Source organism: Tenrec ecaudatus, chromosome 2 (assembly GCF_050624435.1).
Source record: "Tenrec ecaudatus isolate mTenEca1 chromosome 2, mTenEca1.hap1, whole genome shotgun sequence".
NCBI classification, from domain to species: Eukaryota; Metazoa; Chordata; class Mammalia; order Afrosoricida; family Tenrecidae; genus Tenrec; species Tenrec ecaudatus.
The window spans coordinates 199,202,104-199,212,667 of record NC_134531.1 but is presented as its reverse complement, the minus strand read 5'-3'; the positions used below and the strand labels follow the sequence as shown (position 1 = coordinate 199,212,667).

The 10,564-nt window shown below is 37.1% G+C and overlaps 1 pseudogene; it reads left to right on the top strand.

Moving 5' to 3' along the window:
• Positions 1 to 358: 358 nt before the first annotated feature.
• Positions 359 to 8,527, top strand: LOC142440375 (olfactory receptor 14I1-like; annotated as a pseudogene).
• The last annotated feature ends 2,037 nt before the right edge of the window (positions 8,528 to 10,564 follow it).

The following is a 10,564-nucleotide window of genomic DNA, read 5'->3' as shown; positions in this document are numbered from 1 at the left end:
AGGGAGGGAGGTTGGGGGGTGGACAGAGGGAGGGATGGAGGGAGAGAGAAAGAGAAAGAGAGACAGGAGAGGGAGACAGAGAGAAGGCCAACTACCCAAAGAGGCACACTGGACAATGGAAAGGAAGGAACTCAAATAAAATAAGCATAATTATTAAGAAAAGTGCTATCAAATCCCAAAGTAACCAGGTAGGGATTAGAGAGAGCAGATGTGGTTAAGGGACTGGCAATTCAAATCTTCTGTCATCCCTGCCCACCATCCTTGAAATGTCAATACAACTCAAGTGACAAGTATGTTGGTCCAGGTCTGATAGGAAGATGGAAGAAATAAGAGAAGAAATCATTAAATCCTAGGTAATATGACCACCAATTTCACCTGGAGAGGTAAGTGATTTACCTGATTTTAACATCTACCATGCAGCCACAGATACTAACATGACAGATACTAACACCAATGAGAAAGAACAGAAAACCTAGAAATAAAAACATCAGCATACATAGACAACTGATCTTCAACATGGACCCCATAAGGATGAAGTGGAAAGTGGATGATCTCATTAAGAAATGGTGCTGAAACAATGGATATCCACCGGTACAAATATAAAACAAGACCTTTACCTCACTGCATGCACATCAATAGACTCAAAGTGGATCACAGATCTAGAAGTAGAACCTCAAATTATCATACCATCAATGAAGGAATCAGGAAAAACCTAAGATCCTTGAACCAGGGATAATCTAGTCTAATTGCAATAGGGAAAGATACACAAACTGATGAAGTTGAATTCAACTGAGATATACTAAGGATGAAAAACCTGTGTGCATCAAAAGATTCACCAAGAGTTTAACGAAAGAACTCACTGACTGGGAGAGGATTTTCAGCAATGACAACACAGACAGAGGGCTTCCCTATCTTCACAATATTTCATGTGCCTGAGACTTTTGTTAAAGCAACTGTGTCAAAACATCGCCTTGTGGACCTTCCACTATTCCACTGGCGTTCTCCTGTGTCAAGCATGATCTCCTGCAGGAGCAACTGGACTCTAATGGAAACATATCAAAAGCGTATAAGTTGAACTCACCCCTGCTTTTGGCCATACTTCCTCCATGATAAATTTATTTGTTTTTTTGAAATTCCATGGTGTTGTCAATATTCTTATCCAGCACCACAATTCAAACACATCAATTGCTCTTGCTCATTTAATGTCCAAGTTTCACAGGCCTCTGAGGCATTGTAAAGTACAATTGCTTGAGTCGGTGAACCTTAGTCCTCAAAGTAACATCCTTGCTTTTTCAACATTCTAAAAGGGCTTTCCACCCCTGGTCTGTCACTTTGTCATGCTTTGATGGCTTATCAGTTGAGGTGCTATTGGAAGTTATGTCACTAGTATTTCAAATGCCACCAATGAACCGAAGTCAGCCCAAGTGAACAGGATCAGTGGAGCTTCAATAAGAACAGACAAAAATGAAAAAAAACAAAGTGGTAGATTGTTTGCTAAAACCTTATGAAGCCATGACAGATTTATAGAACATAGCTTTTTTCAACAACAAAAAGGTGAATGTGCATGTGGACTTACCCAGATGGAACACAAAATCAAATTGTCTACATCTGTGGAAAAAGACCATGGGGAAGCTCAGTAGCAACAACTGAAACAAGGCAAGGGAATGACCGTGGAAACAGCCACCAATTGTTCTCATGTAAACTCAGGATTAAGGTGAAGAACATAAACAAGTCTCAGAGAACAAAAATATGACCTTGAGTGGATCCCACCTGAATTTCTACAACATTCAAGGATAAATTTAATGCGTTTAACACGAAAAACAGGAGGCCTGGTGAGCTATGGGAGGACATCAAAAACATATTTAATGAAATAAACCAAAGATCATTAAAATGACAGGAAAGAAAACAAAGATCAATTTGGATTTCAGGAGAAATTCTAAAAATTTCTTATTATTATAAAGTGGGCAAAGTAATGGAAGAAATGATCCAGTCACAAAATTCAATAGGAAATTTCAAAGGCAACAGAAGATAAAGCCAAATATTATAATGAAATGTGCAAAGGACTAGAATTTGACAATGAAAAGGAAAATATGCTCAGAATATTTTAACTAAAAGAGCTCAAAAAAGCACTCATCCTGTAGTTGCTGGAAGATTGCATTGGGAGAATATTTTAAAATGCACAAAGCACCAAAAGAAGATGCGAGGGAACGCCCAATCACTGTACCAAAAAGAACGGGTCGAATTCCACCATTGCCGGAGTTGACATATGGGCAAGAACCATTGGTGTGAAGAATGAAGTTCAAAGTCCACTGAATGCATTAGCCAAGCACAAGTATTCAGGAATTGATGGAGTACCAATTAAAATGTTTCAGAAATCTGATGAAGCACTGGAAACACTCACCTCCTCTATGCCCTGAAATTTCAAAGACTGTTGTTACGAGGCCAACTGCCTGGAAGAGACTCACATTTGTTCAAATTCCAAGGAATGATCATCTAAAAAATTCACAAACTATAGAAAAATATCACGGACACCACACACACGTAAAATTTTGTTCAAGATTATCCAGCAAGGTTTGCAACAGTATTTTTACAGGGAACTGTAAGAAGTTCAAGCCAGATTTAAAAGAGATCATGAACAAGGACTATTGTTGCTGATGTTCAAAGGATCATGGCTAAAAGCAAGGAACGACAGAAAGATGTCTACTTGTAGTTTATTGACTCTGTCAAGGTATTCGACTGTGGGAATCATCACACACTATGGACAACCTTGAGAAAAAGAAGGACATCAAGAATACTTCTTTGTGCTCATGTAGAACTTGGACATGAGTCAAGGAGCAACTGTGTGAACAGAACAAGGGGATGCTCTATAGTTTGAGATCAGGATAGGTGCACGTCAGAGTTGTATCCTCTTCACTATACGTTGTCAATCTGTATGCTGAGCAAATCATCGGAGAAACTGGTTTCTATGAAGGAGAATGTAGCTTCAGGGCTTATTAACAACCTGTGTTATGCAGATGAAACAACCTCACTTGCTGAAAGTGAGGACTTGAAAACATGGTGATGAAGATCAAGGATTGTAGCCATCAGCATGATTTGCAGTCAATGCAAAGAAGAACAAAAAAGTCCCAAATCCTCAAAATTGGACCAATAGGCAACATCAGTATAAGTAGCTTGATATTAACAAGAATTTTGTCTTTCTTGGTTCTACAATAAATGTTCATGGCAGCATCAGCATCAGACAAAAGATAAAAAGAGTCATTCCACAGGCTACGTTTGCTGCACAAGACCTCTTTATCTATTGAAATATTGAAGGTATCAGAGACAGCTAAAAGGACAAAGTGATCAATCTTAAAGAAGTACATCCAGACTGCTGCATAGAGGCAAGGATGCTAAGACTTACTGCTACAATCTTTGAACATATTGTTCGGAGATAGGAGTGCCTGGAGAAGGACATCATGCTAGGTAAAGTGGAGAGGCAGCAACACAGAGGACGGTACTCAGTGAGACGGATTAGCGCAGTGGCTGCAGCAAGAGACTCAGACATAGGAACAATTGTGAAGATGGAGCAGGCCCAGAGTTTTGTTCTGTTGTGAACCGCACCTGTATGAGTCAGAACCAACTCAATGGCCCCTAAAAAGAGCAACAAAATGGTCTTGTTCGACAAATTTCCCCAATGTAATGTGCCTTTGGATCTCTTGACTGTTTCCAAGGGCATTGATTATAGATCCAAGCTAAACAAAACCCCTGACAACTCTAATCAAAGAACAATAGTAAGGGAACATATTTAGAATACTTTTGAGTATAATGGTCAAGCACATATGAAAATATAATAAAGGAATGATGGACTATGTAACTTTTTTTTTTTGGTGATCCAAATGGGTTTTTATTAAGGAGAGAAGATGATAGAGAAGAGAAGAGAAAGAGAAGAGAGGAGAGGAGAAGAGAAAGAGGGGAGAGAGGGGGGAGGGGGAAAGAAAGGATTGAGAGAGAGAGAGACCACAGCAAAAAAGTGGACTATGTAACTTTGTGATGATAGTGTATTGCTCTTTTCTTCTCTACAGGTCTAGTCATATGAGGTCAAGAATCCCAACACCCAACCCTCTAAAGTTTTATGGAAATTGTAGCGTTGACCGTTTGAGTGGGACAGCTGTCGATCACAGAACGTAATATAAGAAATCAGACATTGTGAGGGGCTACATACTTCATCGATTCTGACAAGGGTCTTTTTCTCTAATGATTACTCCCGGGCTCACTTGTCCCACTGTGGGAGAAAGTATTTGGGGAATGAATATTAGGTCTCCTTTCAGAGGAATTCTCAATCTAGCAGAGTCTTCACATAAAAACTTGAAAATTATGTGTTTATAATGCTCAGATAAACCTTAAAATACATTCATTGTATACCTCTGCATAAATTGAGTTCATCAAGATGGGACTTCTACTGATAGTTAAATTTCAGTATAAAAATGGGATACTAAAATTAGAAAGTCAACTTGATATGCATTTATCTGTTCCTTGGGTATCCTGTTTATTAATAAGAAAATTGTGCAGTACAGCAATGCATTGTATGACCATATGATTGGATGAAATTTTTAATTTAATCCAATATTGTGTGAAGAATGAGATTGCAAATCAGTTTTTGTTTTCTCTTCATCACTATTGGATTTTCTTCTTTAAATTCAAATCACTGTCCTTAATGCAAATTTTCTTTTGGAATTTGAGTTCAATTGCCATCTACAACATATTGTGGATCTCTCCAGCAGATATTTTCCCATTTATGTTAGAAAAGGTTCTGCATCCACATGAAGACAGCACCCCCTAGGATTTTCTATGGAAGTCATCCCATTCCCTGCTCTAGGGGGCCAGTTTCTGTGGACACCCAGCAGAGAAGATTTTATCTGTGACATACCATGCATTCATTTCCTTCATCATTGGGCTTGTACCTTAAATGAAGCCATTTCTTCTAGTGCAAACTGACAGGCATCAGAAATACAGTCGTTCCATCAATGTAACAGAAAATGAATGTGCACAATATTGGGAAGCAAGAAGTCCTTTTTTCAAGGTATTAATAGTATTGTACTTTTCATTCTTTTCATCATACAAGAAAAATAAATTGATGCAAATGATGTAAATGAGATAAAAAAATTCAACCAGTGAATAACTTTTTGTTGAAAACATTGCCTTTCAACAAAGATGTTCTATTAAAGAAAATGGATTTTCCTCACAATGATTATGCCTTTTCATATCTACTGAAGGACACTCAAACAAAATTATTTAGCAGACTTCGCTTACCAGAATTTGGAAAAGGAATTAGCTCATGATCTAAGGTCGCACATTAATGTGTTTGTTCTCAGTGTTGATCTTGGCTCTGCGAAGTAAATGGTATCAGGTACTCCTTTGCAGACATCAGAAACACCTATTGGTGGCATCCAGAGGCACCACAATAGCTGGTTCTCTGTAGCTCTGACTACAGGGTAAGTGATCTAAAACTGCTGTAGAGTTTGGCTCTCCTCCCCAGAAGCCAGGTGCCTCCTGTGACTTTGGCCATGAGCAGTCTTTAAGACAACAGCAACACCAAGCTGAAATGAGAATGTCATTATGTTTCTCTCTCCACCTACATGTGTGTCCCATGCAGCAATTCAGTAACGGAGGTGTATTTATACAAGGTTCTGTTCACTTCAGCTGACTTTCATTCAAGTATGTGAAATCGCCAAACAATTTTTATCCTGACTTAAAGAGAATGAATCCATTGGTTCCTTGAATGATGTGTGTATTTAAGTGGATACACTTGGTGGAAGAAGAAGAGTTGTACTAAATCTTTTATTTTATGTAATCTATATTTAAAAATTTATTGCAATATAAAAGTTGTATTTAACATTTAATGATGAAAGTATACTTGCGAAGGGGAATTATACCTTTGTTGTAGATGTAAATATCAAATTTGTTAAATGAATGATCAACTGGTTATGTACTGCCCAATAAGACAATATTAGCGTTGTTTGTATATATGTATATAAAGCATAAATTTATATTATATTTAGAAAGAAATTTCATATATTTATATTTATATAATATACATTTATGAATATTTCATTAGATATCCTCAATCATAAATTCCTGAATATAGGAAAATTGTATAGATTTAATAATAGCTAATCTCTAAAGTATGAACTTCAACTAAATAATATTTAGCCTCTTTTAAACATGAAATCTGACTATTAGTATTAAAATATATGAATATTATCGATCATCATGTAAACAATAGATGATGAGGAATCTGTAACTGGCATTGCACATTGAATTTTGTGTTTTATGTGAGTAAGTTATTTGGGGACACAAGTCTGCTCTCTGATTGTTGCTTTGAGATGCTTTTGCACTGTGGTAAGAATGACCTGACAACTCCCATTCTTTGGTTGTGACATTTTTAACCAAAGCAGGTACCTTTTGCTGTTTTAACCAATTTCACAATAATAAAAATAAAACAAACTCACGGTTAGAGAATTCATTCTGACTTATAACAACCTTATAGGACGGAGTGAAACTGCTTTTGTCAGTTTTGAGACTGTAAATCTTTATGGGAAAAGAACGTCTATTCTTTCTCTTGAAGAGTGGCTGGTGGTTTCTAACTGCTGGCCTGGTGATAAGCAGCCCAATACATACAAGTACCCCACCAAGGCTCCTATATATAATAAATGGTAGCAGCATTAATAAATAAAAATGGTTTTTAAAATGCAATGAATCTCTTAATTTTTCTTAAAATGAATGTGATATAAAGTGCCTTGCCTCATCTAGATCCATTGTTTGCTCCCAAATCCCCTCACCCACCCCAATACTCCCCCATTCTATTCCCTATAAACCATTGCCTCAGGAATTGGCTCTATGCATCCACTCCTGTTTTGCAGGGTCTTTTCATCTTCAATGTACCCAGAACTGACAGTTTGAACTATGCCACCTTCTGCTCAATAGCCGAAATAGGCACTGTCGTAATAGGTACTGGCAGCTACTCAAATATAATCTATGGGAAAAACAATTTGCCAAAATATAATCTATGGGAAAAACAATTTGCCAAAATATAATCTATGGGAAAAACAATTTGCCAACTCACGGACAACTTCAAAATTATGTCTGAATGTGAATGACAAGGGCCTAAGGGGTCATGGACAATTATACCATATACTATAATACATAGGTAGCCTGCTCCATTTCAGGTCCCAGTGAGAGGACAGCTTTCTTCTGAGTGATTTTAGGGATATTCCAAGATTTACAATATGGTTCCTTCCAGTGGCACTCATATATGTGCTACATAATGGATATATACTACTAGTCAGAAGCTCTTTAAAATTACTTAAGTCCCAAAGGATTAAACCATGACCATTTAGAATCATATCACCTTGAATAACCTATTATGATCCCATTTGTTCATCAGAACAGAAGATATTCATAGGACTACTAATTAAATTAAGGTGAAATTTATTCCAATATTTTATTTTTAAAAATTCTATTTTATTCCAGTGGGTGCTTTTCCTCCTCCTTCCTCTTTATCTTCTTTCTTCAACAATCATAAAGAACATGGATCTCACTGCCAAATGGATAACCTCATAAATTAAAGATTTCCTGCTCACAGGGTTTTCTGAGGCTTGGAGCTGCAATTATTACATATTGGACTTTTCCTGCTGATTTATCTAGCAGCAAGGATGGTGGACCACTCATCACAATGGTCATTTGGTATTTTCACACACCCATGTACTTCTTGAGAACCTATCTTTCTCAATCTTTTTCTGTAAATCAGTCGCCGTGTCTAAAGCCATCCACAGCTCCCTGACACACAACAACTCTATCTCTTATCTTGGTTGTGTGGCTCAAGTCTAATTTTTCTTTGCTTTTTCATCTGCTGCGTTGGATTTTGTCACTGTCATGTCCTATGACCAATATGGGGCCATTTGCTGTACCCTACATTATGGAGTGAGGATGACTTCAGGAAATGCCTCCAGATCAGCTATAGCTGGTTCATTTGTTTTTCCTATGCTACAGTCCACACTGGGTACGTGTATTGGGAGCCCATTTCCAGATGTAGCAGGATTCACCAGTTCCTTTGTGACATCCCTCATGTCCAGGCCCTGGTGTCCTGTGAGATGTTCCTTGTTGAGTCTGTGTCTGTGACTCTCAGCTCATGCTTGGTCGTTGGATGCTCTGTTGTTACGGTCATCTCATATTACCGGATCTTCTCAACAGTATGCAGGATCCCTTCAGTAGAAAGTAGAGCAAAAGCCTTTTCCACTTGCTCCCCACAGCTGATTGTCACCGTGCTCTTTCTCTCCACCGGGCTCTTCGCTGCCTTGGGACCAAGTCCCACAGCGTCCTCCATTTAGTGACTGCTGTGTCATACTTAATCCCCTTCTGGAATCCCATCATGCACAGTGTGAGGAATGAGGAGAGGAGAGCTTCCCTGTGGAGACTCTTTAACAAAATGCATCCTTAGCAAAAGTATCAACTGGCTTTTACTTGGCAGTGCTCCATATCAGAAGTTTAGTTTTTTCCTCAGCTATTGACTTTAGTCTTAAAACAGCTGTCAGAGAACAATCATTTATATCTGTGTAAGTCCCATACCACTTTTGTTGTTTTTTTAAAGCTAAGTCTTTGTTCATTTCTAATTCAGAAACTTTTTAATTGCCTTTTTGTTAACCTATATACACAGATGTTATTCTCATTTTTTAATTATTAAAATGGATTAGAACATGTTAAGTAACAGAACTGTGAGAGAAACCAACGCGTATTATAATTTTTTTTTCTGGTAAGACTACAGATAAATGAGTTTGTGAATCAATGCAGAGATGATGGTTTGTCAAAGCATCATTGCGGGGATTACACCAGCTATCCCGCATCAAGCTGGGTCCGAAATGAGGTGTGCGGAAGAAAGGAAAAGGAAGAGATGTATACAAAGCATGGGATCCAGAGGACTCCAATCTGATGGATGTATATTTGAAGCGTAGTATTTATACTCTTCTTACACAAGGGAATTGGTTACAAAACAAGCATCAAAGAATTTAAACATTCCTAAACTCTTATCTATGCAAATATTGCTTAACTAGTCACAGTTTCTTAACTTTAGAATAATAAAAACACTAGGTTCAAGGACAATCACAGGGATATGCAAGATTCAAGGGAGCCTCAAAGAGATCATAAATGAGTTATCCCTCAATGCTTTTAGCAGCAAAGCCACAACAGTCATTTTGCAATGCTTTAGTCTGCAGAGGCACAGAAAAGCAGGGGACCAAAGACTCACCCATTAGTAAACACCTTGAACAGCTGGATGCTTCCTACATATCATAATAAGTTTTTTTTTTTAAGTGGTTAGCTGTAGATTTCAATAGCCCAGATTTGGAGTTCTACCATGATGGTATTATTCACATTGTGAGAGTCTCTGTAGTGCATTCCTACCAGGAGTATCATGGATAATATTTACTGCGATCGCATTGGAATTTCTTTCAATATCCCCCTCCTCTCCGGTCTATAGTTCTGAGATTGTAAAGCTGCAGAGGAAGCTCATAAAGTACGGTGCTACTTGCAAAGGCTGCTCTCTTTAAACGGTGAAGATGCTACAGTGTTGGTCTGCACACTGCACAGTTTTGTGAGGTTTAGAAGTGTTTAATATTCTACATACCACAACAGACCGAGAACTTGATTAATTTATCTACTAAGCATACTAATGTTAAAGTTGTTAATTATACTTTTCATACTTTAGTGATAGTAGGTTTATTTGCTTTCTCTAAAGTTTTTCTATGTAAATTCCAGATTTTGTACATCATAGAATTTTATCATTTTTTCCTGGGTTTTCTGAGTGCATGAGTATTTCAAATAATACTCATAACTTTACTTCTAACACTTTTCCTCACATACAATTATCTAATTCTCAGGGTTTCCAAAGAATATGGTCATTAATTGATGTTGCTATGGAAATGTATTTGAATATTTTATGTATTTGTTATGGAATATATTTACAGAAAAAAACTTTTAAAGTGGTATGGTTCTATGAGTTTTACAACGTACTAGAATGATTTATCCACACTCAAGTTTAAATACACAACAGCCTATCACTCCCCAAACCTCTCTTGTGCTGTACATTTGTTGCCATTCTCTTCCTTGACGCTAATCATCTTTTACATACTAATTATGCAATATGTCATCTCTTGAATCGAACTCTTTTCATTTAATCAAATACACGTTGATGTGCATGCTCTTGTATATGCTTCTTTTTGTTTACTAATTTTTTTGAGATGAAATTTTCATGAAATGATCCAAGTTTATTTCAATTTTTATTTTATTGCTTCTTTTTTTCAAATCATTCAAAACACTATTTGGGTTTGAAGGATAAGAAGTATGTGCAGGGATTATTTTTTTTAAGAAATATACTCATATATATTTACACAGACACTCTCAAGACAGAAAATCAGCAGCAACATTCTATTAAACCCTATTTTTGCTTATTTGATTTTTGGCTTAATACATCTTAGAGATGAATTTTCCATGGTGATTCTCTAAAGTCAGTGTGGTCAATTCTTGAGACAGA